This window comes from Cryptomeria japonica, unplaced genomic scaffold (assembly GCF_030272615.1).
Source record: "Cryptomeria japonica unplaced genomic scaffold, Sugi_1.0 HiC_scaffold_42, whole genome shotgun sequence".
Classification (NCBI taxonomy): Eukaryota; Viridiplantae; Streptophyta; class Pinopsida; order Cupressales; family Cupressaceae; genus Cryptomeria; species Cryptomeria japonica.
The window spans coordinates 609,238-622,500 of NW_026728864.1; the positions used below are offsets into that span (position 1 = coordinate 609,238).

The 13,263-nt window shown below is 63.0% G+C and overlaps 2 non-coding genes across 2 annotated transcripts; both read left to right on the forward strand.

Moving 5' to 3' along the window:
* Positions 1–602: 602 nt before the first annotated feature.
* LOC131862404 (5S ribosomal RNA) lies at positions 603–721 on the forward strand. Its single transcript, XR_009361420.1, has one exon. It is a non-coding gene; the product is annotated as a 5S ribosomal RNA (ribosomal RNA).
* Positions 722–8,525: 7,804 nt separating this feature from the next.
* LOC131862406 (5S ribosomal RNA) lies at positions 8,526–8,644 on the forward strand. The gene has a single exon (XR_009361422.1). It is a non-coding gene; the product is annotated as a 5S ribosomal RNA (ribosomal RNA).
* The last annotated feature ends 4,619 nt before the right edge of the window (positions 8,645–13,263 follow it).

Here is a 13,263-nt window from a genome sequence, read left to right on the forward strand (position 1 = left end):
CTTTTGGCCTGTGGCCTTTTCGGGGTCGATTCTCGTTTTGGGCATCAGAGCATGTTTCTTCTCCTAAAACCCAATATTTGTTTATTAAGTCTCGGAACACATTTTTGTTCTCGTGGACCCATCATGGGTCTTGGAACGCATTTGTGGTCCTTGGGTCCCATTTTGCATCCCGAAACTTGTGTTTTGGTGCTTGATCCCTATTTTGGGTGCCCACCTTGCACCAAGTGCGCACCCGGGGCAAACCGAGCGCCTTGGTGCACCGGGGCAAGATCGAGCGTGCACCCGAGGCGCCCCGAACATGCACCAAGGTGCACTCGGCCCACATGTGAGCGCAGGTCGTTGCGCCCGAGGTGGTGTGTGGGCACCGCGTTGCAGACGGGACACTGCACGCACACGACGCCCCCTCCAGGTGCACGCACGTAGGCCGGGCCGGGTGCACACCCGACGCCCTAGCAAGGTGCGCGCACCCGGGCAGGGCTCACACTTGGCGAACGGGGCGCACTTCGCGAGGGAGGGTGTGCACCTCGACGGGGGTGGGTGGCCGGGGTGGATTCGCACGTGGGTCGCGGTTTGCTAAGTACACACTGCGACAAGCTCATAACGGGTGCGATCATACCAGCGTTAGTGCACCGGATCCCATCAGAACTCCGCAGTTAAGCGCGCTTGGGCCGGAGTAGTACTGGGATGGGTGACCTCCCGGGAAGTCCCGGTGTTGCACCCTTTTTTAGTTTTTCGCCGGGCGTCGCAATGCTATTTGAATAAACCTTTTGCCCGTTTGCGTTCTCGTCGGGGCCGGGCCGGGCCGGGGTGCGCTGCCCGCACTACCGCGCGCGCGGGGGCGACACCGAGCGCGCACCCGAGGCGCCCCGAGCACACAGGCCACGGTGCAACCCGGGCGTTGTGCGCGCACCCCGGTGCGCCCGAGGTGCTGCGCGCGCACCCAGGTGAAATCGGTGTGCACCTCGGCCAGTGCGCGCTCGGTCGAGTCGCGCACGTTGGCCAAGGTGCACGGTGATGTTTCTTACTCTAAGGTTCCGCACCAGACGCCCGGGACAGGTGAGCGAAGCTGGGCGGGGCCGGGTGCGCGGCCGGGGCAGGTGCACGCAGCTGGAGAGAGCTTTGGAGCACACTTCGGAGCGCACCAATGATGCGCTCCATTCAAAAGTTTCCTGAAAAGGCAAAAAAAGTTGAGATTATAGAATTTCCCACTTGAGAGATTGTAAAAAAAAAAAATTTAAAATGAAGGAAACGCGGGTGCCAAGGTGTGCGCAGCCCAGCCAAGGTGTGCGCACCAAGGCGCCCACCCTGGCGAAGGTGCACGCAAGGTGCGCACCCGAGGCAAACCGGACAATTAACCCAACTTTCGACTTCGCGCGCACCTTGGAGCGCACTTCGGAGCGCTCCTTGGTGCGCACCAATCTTGGGCACCTCGGAGTGCACCATGGCGCCCACCAAGGTGCGCACCCGGGGCAAACCGAGCTCCGACTTCGTGCGCACCTTGGAGCGCACGAAAGGTGCGCACCATGGCGCCCACCAAGGTGCGCAGCCCAGCCAAGGCGTGCGCATCAAGGTGCGCACCCTGGCGAAGGTGCGCACCCGGGGCAAACCGAGCTCCGACTTCGTGCGCACCTTGGAGCGCACAAAAGGTGCGCAACCCAGCCAAGGTGTGCGCACCCCGGTCAAACCGAGCTCCGAATCGTGCGCACCAGAGGTGCACGCCATCGTGCGCACCTTGGAGCACACTTCGGAGCCCTCCTTGGTGCGCGCCGATGTTGCGCACCTCGGAGCGCACCCGGGGAAAACAATGCAATTAACCCGACTTTCGACTTCGTGGGCACCTCGGAGCGCTCTCGGGTTCGCACCTCGGAGCACACCGAGGTGCGCACCTTTGATGCGCTGCCTTCACCAATTTCCAGAAAAGGCAAGAAAACATTGAGAAGGTGTGCGCACCGAGGTGCCCACCCTGGCGAAGGTGCACGCGAGGTGCGCACCCGGGGCAAACCGGGCTCCGACTTCGTGCACGCCGCACCTTGGAGCACACTTCGGAGCGCTCCTTGGTGCGCACCAGGGCGCGCAACCCAGCCGAGGTGCCCACCCCGGCGAAGGTGCACGCGAGGTGCGCACCCGGGGCAAACCGGGCTCCGACTTCGTGCACGCCATGGTGCCCACCGCGGCGAAGGTGCACGCGAGGTGCGCACCCGGGGCAAACCGGGCTCCGACTTCGTGCACGCCGCACCTTGGAGCACACTTCGGAGCGCTCCTTGGTGCGCACCATGGTGCCCACCAGGGCGCGCAACCCCGCCGAAGGTGCACGCGAGGTGCGCACCCGGGGCAAACCGGGCTCCGACTTCGTGCACGCCGCACCTTGGAGCACACTTCGGAGCGCTCCTTGGTGCGCACCATGGTGCCCACCAGGGCGCGCAACCCCGCCGAAGGTGCACGCGAGGTGCGCACCCGGGGCAAACCGGGCTCCGACTTCGTGCACGCCATGGTGCGCACCGCGGCGAAGGTGCGCACCCGGGGCAAACCGGGCTCCGACTTCGTGCACGCCGCACCTTGGAGCACACTTCGGAGCGCTCCTTGGTGCGCACCAGGGCGCGCAACCCAGCCGAGGTGCCCACCCCGGCGAAGGTGCACGCGAGGTGCGTACCCGGGGCAAACCGGGCTCCGACTTCGTGCACGCCGCACCTTGGAGCACACTTCGGAGCGCTCCTTGGTGCGCACCATGGTGCCCACCAGGCCGCGCAACCCAGCCAAGGTGTGCGCACCAAGGTGCACGCGAGGTGCGCACCCGGGGCAAACCGGGGTCCGACTTCGTGCACGCCGCACCTTGGAGCACACATCGGGGCGCTCCCGGGTTCGCACCGGCGTTGCGCACCGTGGTGGGCACCTCGGAGCACACCAAGGTGGGCAGCGAGGTGCGCACCTTTGATGCGATGCCTTCACTAATTTCCATAAAAGGCAAAAAAAAAACGAGATTTTAAAATTTCCGTTTTGAAAGATAGTGAGAAAAAGGGAATGCTGGTGCCATCTTGAGCCCGCCCTGGTGCGCAGCCCAGCCAAGGTGTGCGCACCAAGGTGCCCACCCTGGCGAAGGTGCGCGCCCGGGCAATTAACCCAACTTCCAACTTCGCGCGCGCCAGGGTGGGAGCGCACCCAACAACCGGGCCTGGGAAGAGCCAATGCGAGAAACCCCACCAAACGCTCTGACAAAAAAAGAGGGGGCGCTCCAGTAACCCCGCTTCGGAGCGCACCCTGGGCAAACCCAGCCAAGGTGCCCACCCCGGCCAAGGTGCAGGCGAGGTGCGCACCCGGGGCAAACCGGGCTCCGACAACGTGCACGCCGCACCTTGGAGCACACTTCGTAGCGCTCCCGGGTGCGCACCTCAGAGCACACCAAGGTGGGCAGCGAGGTGCGCACCTTTGATGCGCTGCCTTCACTAATTTCCAGAAAAGGCAAAAAAAAAAGGAGATTTTAAAATTTCCGTTTTGAAAGATAGTGAAAAAAACGGAACGCGCGTGCCATCTTGAGCCCGCCCTGGTGCGCAGCCCAGGTAAGGTGCCCACCCTGGCAAAGGTGCGCACCCGGGCAATTAACCCTACTTCCGACTTCGTGCGCGCCAGGGTGGCAACCGGGCCTCGGAAGAGCCAATGCGAGAAACCCCACCAAACGCTCCGACAAAAAAAGAGGCGGCGCTCCAATAACCCCGCTTCGGAGCGCAGCCGGGGCAAACCCAGCCAAGGTGCCCACCCCGACGAAGGTGCACGCGAGGTGCGCACCCGGGGCAAACCGGGCTCCGACAACGTGCACGCAGCACCTTGGAGCACACTTCGAAGCACTCTCGGGTGCCCACCGGCGTTGCGCACCGTGGTGGGCAGCGAGGTGCGCACCTTTGATGCGCTGCCTTCACTAATTTCCAGAAAAAGGCAAAAAAAAATGAGATTTTAAAATTTCCGTTTTGAAAGATAGTGAAAAAAAAGGAACGCGGGTGCCATCTTGAGCCCGCCCTGGTGCGCAGCCCAGGCAAGGCATGCGCACCAAGGTGCCCACCCGAGGTGCACACCCGGGGCAAACCGGGCTCCGACTTCGTGCAGGCCGCACCTTGGAGCACACTTCGGAGCGCTCCTTGGTGCGCACCATGGTGCCCACCAGGGCGCGCAACCCAGCCAAGGTCTGCACACCAAGGTGCCCACCCCGGCGAAGGTGCACGCGAGGTGCGCACCCGGGGCAAACCGGGCTCCGACTTCGTGCACGCCATGGTGCCCACCGCGGCGAAGGTGCACGCGAGGTGCGCACCCGGGGCAAACCGGGCTCCGACTTCGTGCACGCCGCACCTTGGAGCACACTTCGGAGCGCTCCTTGGTGCGCACCATGGTGCCCACCAGGGCGCGCAACCCAGCCAAGGTGTGCGCACCAAGGTGCACGCGAGGTGCGCACCCGGGGCAAACCGGGGTCCGACTTCGTGCACGCCGCACCTTGGAGCACACATCGGAGCGCTCCCAGGTTCGCACCAGCGTTGCGCACCTTTGATGCGCTGCCTTCACTAATTTCCAGAAAAGGCAAAAAAAAACGATATTTTAAAATTTCCGTTCTGAAAGATAGTGAAAAAAACGGAACGCGGGTGCCATCTTGAGCCCTTCCTGGTGCGCAGCCCAGGCAAGTTGTGCGCACCAAGGTGCCCACCCTGGCGGAGGTGCGCGCCCGGGGCAAACCGGGCTCCGACTTCGTGCACTGCATGGTGCCCACCAAGGCGCGCAACCCAGCCAAGGTGCCCACCGCAGCGAAGGTGCACGCGAGGTGCACACCCGGGGCAAACCGGGCTCCGACTTCGTGCACGCCGCACCTTGGAGCACACTTCAGAGCGCTCCTTGGTGCGCACCAGGGCGCGCAACCCAGCCGAGGTGCCCACCCCGGCGAAGGTGCACGCGAGGTGCGCACCCGGGGCAAACCGGGCTCCGACTTCGTGCACGCCATGGTGCCCACCGCGGCGAAGGTGCGCACCCGGGGCAAACCGGGCTCCGACTTCGTGCACGCCGCACCTTGGAGCACACTTCGGAGCGCTCCTTGGTGCGCACCATGGTGCCCACCAGGCCGCGCAACCCAGCCAAGGTGTGCGCACCAAGGTGCACGCGAGGTGCGCACCCGGGGCAAACCGGGGTCCGACTTCGTGCACGCCGCACCTTGGAGCACACATCGGGGCGCTCCCGGGTTCGCACCGGCGTTGCGCACCGTGGTGGGCACCTCGGAGCACACCAAGGTGGGCAGCGAGGTGCGCACCTTTGATGCGATGCCTTCACTAATTTCCATAAAAGGCAAAAAAAAAATGAGATTTTAAAATTTCCGTTTTGAAAGATAGTGAGAAAAAGGGAATGCTGGTGCCATCTTGAGCCCGCCCTGGTGCGCAGCCCAGCCAAGGTTTGCGCACCAAGGTGCCCACCCTGGCGAAGGTGCGCGCCCGGGCAATTAACCCAACTTCCAACTTCGCGCGCGCCAGGGTGGGAGCGCACCCAACAACCGGGCCTGGGAAGAGCCAATGCGAGAAACCCCACCAAACTCTTTGACAAAAAAAGAGGGGGCGCTCCAGTAACCCCGCTTCGGAGCGCACCCTGGGCAAACCCAGCCAAGGTGCCCACCCCGGCCAAGGTGCAGGCGAGGTGCGCACCCGGGGCAAACCGGGCTCCGACAACGTGCACGCCGCACCTTGGAGCACACTTCGTAGCGCTCCCGGGTGCGCACCTCAGAGCACACCAAGGTGGGCAGCGAGGTGCGCACCTTTGATGCGCTGCCTTCACTAATTTCCAGAAAAGGCAAAAAAAAAAGGAGATTTTAAAATTTCCGTTTTGAAAGATAGTGAAAAAAACGGAACGCGCGTGCCATCTTGAGCCCGCCCTGGTGCGCAGCCCAGGTAAGGTGCCACCCTGGCAAAGGTGCGCACCCGGGCAATTAACCCTACTTCCGACTTCGTGCGCGCCAGGGTGGCAACCGGGCCTCGGAAGAGCCAATGCGAGAAACCCCACCAAACGCTCCGACAAAAAAAGAGGCGGCGCTCCAATAACCCCGCTTCGGAGCGCAGCCGGGGCAAACCAAGCCAAGGTGCCCACCCCGACGAAGGTGCACGCGAGGTGCGCACCCGGGGCAAACCGGGCTCCGACAACGTGCACGCAGCACCTTGGAGCACACTTCGAAGCACTCCCGGGTGCCCACCGGCGTTGCGCACCGTGGTGGGCAGCGAGGTGCGCACCTTTGATGCGCTGCCTTCACTAATTTCCAGAAAAAGGCAAAAAAAAATGAGATTTTAAAATTTCCGTTTTGAAAGATAGTGAAAAAAAAGGAACGCGGGTGCCATCTTGAGCCCGCCCTGGTGCGCAGCCCAGGCAAGGCATGCGCACCAAGGTGCCCACCCGAGGTGCACACCCGGGGCAAACCGGGCTCCGACTTCGTGCAGGCCGCACCTTGGAGCACACTTCGGAGCGCTCCTTGGTGCGCACCATGGTGCCCACCAGGGCGCACCCGGGGCAAACCGGGCTCCGACTTCGTGCACGCCGCACCTTGGAGCACACATCGGAGCGCTCCCAGGTTCGCACCAGCGTTGCGCACCTTTGATGCGCTGCCTTCACTAATTTCCAGAAAAGGCAAAAAAAAACGATATTTTAAAATTTCCGTTCTGAAAGATAGTGAAAAAAACGGAACGCGGGTGCCATCTTGAGCCCTTCCTGATGCGCAGCCCAGGCAAGTTGTGCGCACCAAGGTGCCCACCCTGGCGGAGGTGCGCGCCCGGGGCAAACCGGGCTCCGACTTCGTGCACTGCATGGTGCCCACCAAGGCGCGCAACCCAGCCAAGGTGCCCACCGCAGCGAAGGTGCACGCGAGGTGCGCACCCGAGGTGCACACCCGGGGCAAACCGGGCTCCGACTTCGTGCACGCCGCACCTTGGAGCACACTTCAGAGCGCTCCTTGGTACGCACCAGGGCGCGCAACCCAGCCAAGGTGCTCACCCCGGCGAAGGTGCACGCGAGGTGCGCACCCGGGGCAAACCGGGCTCGGACTTCGTGCACGCCGCACCTTGGAGCACACATCGGAGCGCTCCCGGGTTCGCACCAGCATTGCGCACCTTTGATGCGCTGCCTTCACTAATTTCCAGAAAAGGCAAAAAAAAGAAAAAAATGAGATTTTAAAATTTCCGTTTTGAAAGATAGTGAAAAAAACGGAACGCGGGTGCCATCTTGAGCCCGCCCTGGTGTGCAGCCCAGGCAAGTTGTGCGCACCAAGGCACCCACCCTGGCCAAGGTGGGTCACGGGGTGGGTCCTAGGGTGGGTAACGGGGTGGGTACTAAGGTGCGTGCCAAGGTGGGTCATAGGGTGGGTGCCAAGGTGGGCACCAGGGTGGGTGTGCACCAACCCTAGCCAGGGTAGGTCACGGGGTGGTTGTCGGGGTGGGCGTCAAGGAGCCAAGGTGGGTGGCAAGTAGCCAAGTTGCGTGCCAAGGTGGGTGTCGGGGTGGGTGCCAAGGATCCAAGGTGGGTGCCAAGGAACCAAGGTGGGTGTCTGGGTGGGTGCCGAGGTGGGAGCCAGGGTGGGTCCCAAGGTGAGTGCAAAGGTGGGTGCCAGGGTCAAGGTGAGTGCCAATGTGGGTTCCAAGGTGCCAGGGTCAGGGTGAGTGCCAATGTGGGTTCAAAGGTGCTAAGTTGGGTGCGAGGTTGGGTGCGAGGGTGGGTGGGTGCCAAGGTGTGCTAGGTGGAAGCCCGGGTGGGTCGGCATCCCATGGGTGTCGAGTTGGGTGCCTGATGGGTGCTTCTTGTCAAGTTTTAGTCGTCGGGACTCATTTCGAGCCTTAGAGGTCGTTTCTTGTCCGGTTGCCCTGTCTTCGACCTGGGAACCCAATTTTGGTCCTCGGGTCCCATTTTTTTTTGTCTCGCATCCCACTTTTGGCCTGTGGCCTTTTCGGGGTCGATTCTCGTTTTGGGCATCAGAGCATGTTTCTTCTCCTAAAACCCAATATTTGTTTATTAAGTCTCGGAACACATTTTTGTTCTCGTGGACCCATCATGGGTCTTGGAACGCATTTGTGGTCCTTGGGTCCCATTTTGCATCCCGAAACTTGTGTTTTGGTGCTTGATCCCTATTTTGGGTGCCCACCTTGCACCAAGTGCGCACCCGGGGCAAACCGAGCGCCTTGGTGCACCGGGGCAAGATCGAGCGTGCACCCGAGGCGCCCCGAACATGCACCAAGGTGCACTCGGCCCACATGTGAGCGCAGGTCGTTGCGCCCGAGGTGGTGTGTGGGCACCGCGTTGCAGACGGGACACTGCACGCACACGACGCCCCCTCCAGGTGCACGCACGTAGGCCGGGCCGGGTGCACACCCGACGCCCTAGCAAGGTGCGCGCACCCGGGCAGGGCTCACACTTGGCGAACGGGGCGCACTTCGCGAGGGAGGGTGTGCACCTCGACGGGGGTGGGTGGCCGGGGTGGATTCGCACGTGGGTCGCGGTTTGCTAAGTACACACTGCGACAAGCTCATAACGGGTGCGATCATACCAGCGTTAGTGCACCGGATCCCATCAGAACTCCGCAGTTAAGCGCGCTTGGGCCGGAGTAGTACTGGGATGGGTGACCTCCCGGGAAGTCCCGGTGTTGCACCCTTTTTTAGTTTTTCGCCGGGCGTCGCAATGCTATTTGAATAAACCTTTTGCCCGTTTGCGTTCTCGTCGGGGCCGGGCCGGGCCGGGGTGCGCTGCCCGCACTACCGCGCGCGCGGGGGGCGACACCGAGCGCGCACCCGAGGCGCCCCGAGCACACAGGCCACGGTGCAACCCGGGCGTTGTGCGCGCACCCCGGTGCGCCCGAGGTGCTGCGCGCGCACCCAGGTGAAATCGGTGTGCACCTCGGCCAGTGCGCGCTCGGTCGAGTCGCGCACGTTGGCCAAGGTGCACGGTGATGTTTCTTACTCTAAGGTTCCGCACCAGACGCCCGGGACAGGTGAGCGAAGCTGGGCGGGGCCGGGTGCGCGGCCGGGGCAGGTGCACGCAGCTGGAGAGAGCTTTGGAGCACACTTCGGAGCGCACCAATGATGCGCTCCATTCAAAAGTTTCCTGAAAAGGCAAAAAAAGTTGAGATTATAGAATTTCCCACTTGAGAGATTGTAAAAAAAAAAAATTTAAAATGAAGGAAACGCGGGTGCCAAGGTGTGCGCAGCCCAGCCAAGGTGTGCGCACCAAGGCGCCCACCCTGGCGAAGGTGCACGCAAGGTGCGCACCCGAGGCAAACCGGACAATTAACCCAACTTTCGACTTCGCGCGCACCTTGGAGCGCACTTCGGAGCGCTCCTTGGTGCGCACCAATCTTGGGCACCTCGGAGTGCACCATGGCGCCCACCAAGGTGCGCACCCGGGGCAAACCGAGCTCCGACTTCGTGCGCACCTTGGAGCGCACGAAAGGTGCGCACCATGGCGCCCACCAAGGTGCGCAGCCCAGCCAAGGCGTGCGCATCAAGGTGCGCACCCTGGCGAAGGTGCGCACCCGGGGCAAACCGAGCTCCGACTTCGTGCGCACCTTGGAGCGCACAAAAGGTGCGCAACCCAGCCAAGGTGTGCGCACCCCGGTCAAACCGAGCTCCGAATCGTGCGCACCAGAGGTGCACGCCATCGTGCGCACCTTGGAGCACACTTCGGAGCCCTCCTTGGTGCGCGCCGATGTTGCGCACCTCGGAGCGCACCCGGGGAAAACAATGCAATTAACCCGACTTTCGACTTCGTGGGCACCTCGGAGCGCTCTCGGGTTCGCACCTCGGAGCACACCGAGGTGCGCACCTTTGATGCGCTGCCTTCACCAATTTCCAGAAAAGGCAAGAAAACATTGAGAAGGTGTGCGCACCGAGGTGCCCACCCTGGCGAAGGTGCACGCGAGGTGCGCACCCGGGGCAAACCGGGCTCCGACTTCGTGCACGCCGCACCTTGGAGCACACTTCGGAGCGCTCCTTGGTGCGCACCAGGGCGCGCAACCCAGCCGAGGTGCCCACCCCGGCGAAGGTGCACGCGAGGTGCGCACCCGGGGCAAACCGGGCTCCGACTTCGTGCACGCCATGGTGCCCACCGCGGCGAAGGTGCACGTGAGGTGCGCACCCGGGGCAAACCGGGCTCCGACTTCGTGCACGCCGCACCTTGGAGCACACTTCGGAGCGCTCCTTGGTGCGCACCATGGTGCCCACCAGGGCGCGCAACCCCGCCGAAGGTGCACGCGAGGTGCGCACCCGGGGCAAACCGGGCTCCGACTTCGTGCACGCCGCACCTTGGAGCACACTTCGGAGCGCTCCTTGGTGCGCACCATGGTGCCCACCAGGGCGCGCAACCCCGCCGAAGGTGCACGCGAGGTGCGCACCCGAGGCAAACCGGGCTCCGACTTCGTGCACGCCATGGTGCGCACCGCGGCGAAGGTGCGCACCCGGGGCAAACCGGGCTCCGACTTCGTGCACGCCGCACCTTGGAGCACACTTCGGAGCGCTCCTTGGTGCGCACCAGGGCGCGCAACCCAGCCGAGGTGCCCACCCCGGCGAAGGTGCACGCGAGGTGCGTACCCGGGGCAAACCGGGCTCCGACTTCGTGCACGCCGCACCTTGGAGCACACTTCGGAGCGCTCCTTGGTGCGCACCATGGTGCCCACCAGGCCGCGCAACCCAGCCAAGGTGTGCGCACCAAGGTGCACGCGAGGTGCGCACCCGGGGCAAACCGGGGTCCGACTTCGTGCACGCCGCACCTTGGAGCACACATCGGGGCGCTCCCGGGTTCGCACCGGCGTTGCGCACCGTGGTGGGCACCTCGGAGCACACCAAGGTGGGCAGCGAGGTGCGCACCTTTGATGCGATGCCTTCACTAATTTCCATAAAAGGCAAAAAAAAAACGAGATTTTAAAATTTCCGTTTTGAAAGATAGTGAGAAAAAGGGAATGCTGGTGCCATCTTGAGCCCGCCCTGGTGCGCAGCCCAGCCAAGGTGTGCGCACCAAGGTGCCCACCCTGGCGAAGGTGCGCGCCCGGGCAATTAACCCAACTTCCAACTTCGCGCGCGCCAGGGTGGGAGCGCACCCAACAACCGGGCCTGGGAAGAGCCAATGCGAGAAACCCCACCAAACGCTCTGACAAAAAAAGAGGGGGCGCTCCAGTAACCCCGCTTCGGAGCGCACCCTGGGCAAACCCAGCCAAGGTGCCCACCCCGGCCAAGGTGCAGGCGAGGTGCGCACCCGGGGCAAACCGGGCTCCGACAACGTGCACGCCGCACCTTGGAGCACACTTCGTAGCGCTCCCGGGTGCGCACCTCAGAGCACACCAAGGTGGGCAGCGAGGTGCGCACCTTTGATGCGCTGCCTTCACTAATTTCCAGAAAAGGCAAAAAAAAAAGGAGATTTTAAAATTTCCGTTTTGAAAGATAGTGAAAAAAACGGAACGCGCGTGCCATCTTGAGCCCGCCCTGGTGCGCAGCCCAGGTAAGGTGCCCACCCTGGCAAAGGTGCGCACCCGGGCAATTAACCCTACTTCCGACTTCGTGCGCGCCAGGGTGGCAACCGGGCCTCGGAAGAGCCAATGCGAGAAACCCCACCAAACGCTCCGACAAAAAAAGAGGCGGCGCTCCAATAACCCCGCTTCGGAGCGCAGCCGGGGCAAACCCAGCCAAGGTGCCCACCCCGACGAAGGTGCACGCGAGGTGCGCACCCGGGGCAAACCGGGCTCCGACAACGTGCACGCAGCACCTTGGAGCACACTTCGAAGCACTCCCGGGTGCCCACCGGCGTTGCGCACCGTGGTGGGCAGCGAGGTGCGCACCTTTGATGCGCTGCCTTCACTAATTTCCAGAAAAAGGCAAACAAAAATGAGATTTTAAAATTTCCGTTTTGAAAGATAGTGAAAAAAAAGGAACGCGGGTGCCATCTTGAGCCCGCCCTGGTGCGCAGCCCAGGCAAGGCATGCGCACCAAGGTGCCCACCCGAGGTGCACACGCGGGGCAAACCGGGCTCCGACTTCGTGCAGGCCGCACCTTGGAGCACACTTCGGAGCGCTCCTTGGTGCGCACCATGGTGCCCACCAGGGCGCGCAACCCAGCCAAGGTCTGCACACCAAGGTGCCCACCCCGGCGAAGGTGCACGCGAGGTGCGCACCCGGGGCAAACCGGGCTCCGACTTCGTGCACGCCATGGTGCCCACCGCGGCGAAGGTGCACGCGAGGTGCGCACCCGAGGCAAACCGGGCTCCGACTTCGTGCACGCCGCACCTTGGAGCACACTTCGGAGCGCTCCTTGGTGCGCACCATGGTGCCCACCAGGGCGCGCAACCCAGCCAAGGTGTGCGCACCAAGGTGCACGCGAGGTGCGCACCCGGGGCAAACCGGGGTCCGACTTCGTGCACGCCGCACCTTGGAGCACACATCGGAGCACTCCCAGGTTCGCACCAGCGTTGCGCACCTTTGATGCGCTGCCTTCACTAATTTCCAGAAAAGGCAAAAAAAAACGAGATTTTAAAATTTCCGTTCTGAAAGATAGTGAAAAAAACGGAACGCGGGTGCCATCTTGAGCCCTTCCTGGTGCGCAGCCCAGGCAAGTTGTGCGCACCAAGGTGCCCACCCTGGCGGAGGTGCGCGCCCGGGGCAATCCGGGCTCCGACTTCGTGCACTGCATGGTGCCCACCAAGGCGCGCAACCCAGCCAAGGTGCCCACCGCAGCGAAGGTGCACGCGAGGTGCGCACCCGAGGTGCACACCCGGGGCAAACCGGGCTCCGACTTCGTGCACGCCGCACCTTGGAGCACACTTCAGAGCGCTCCTTGGTGCGCACCAGGGCGCGCAACCCAACCAAGGTCTGCACACCAAGGTGCTCACCCCGGCGAAGGTGCACGCGAGGTGCGCACCCGGGGCAAACCGGGCTCGGACTTCGTGCACGCCGCACCTTGGAGCACACATCGGAGCGCTCCCGGGTTCGCACCAGCATTGCGCACCTTTGATGCGCTGCCTTCACTAATTTCCAGAAAAGGCAAAAAAAAAAAAAAAAAAACGAGATTTTAAAATTTCCGTTTTGAAAGATAGTGAAAAAAACGGAACGCGGGTGCCATCTTGAGCCCGCCCTGGCGAAGGTGCGCACCCGAGGCAAACCGGGCAATTAACCCAACTTCCGATTTCGTGCACGCCAGGGTGGGTGCGCACCCAACAACCGGGCCTGGGAAGCCCCAATGCGAGAAACCCCACCAAACGCTCGGACAAAAAAAGAGGGGCCGCTCCAATAAC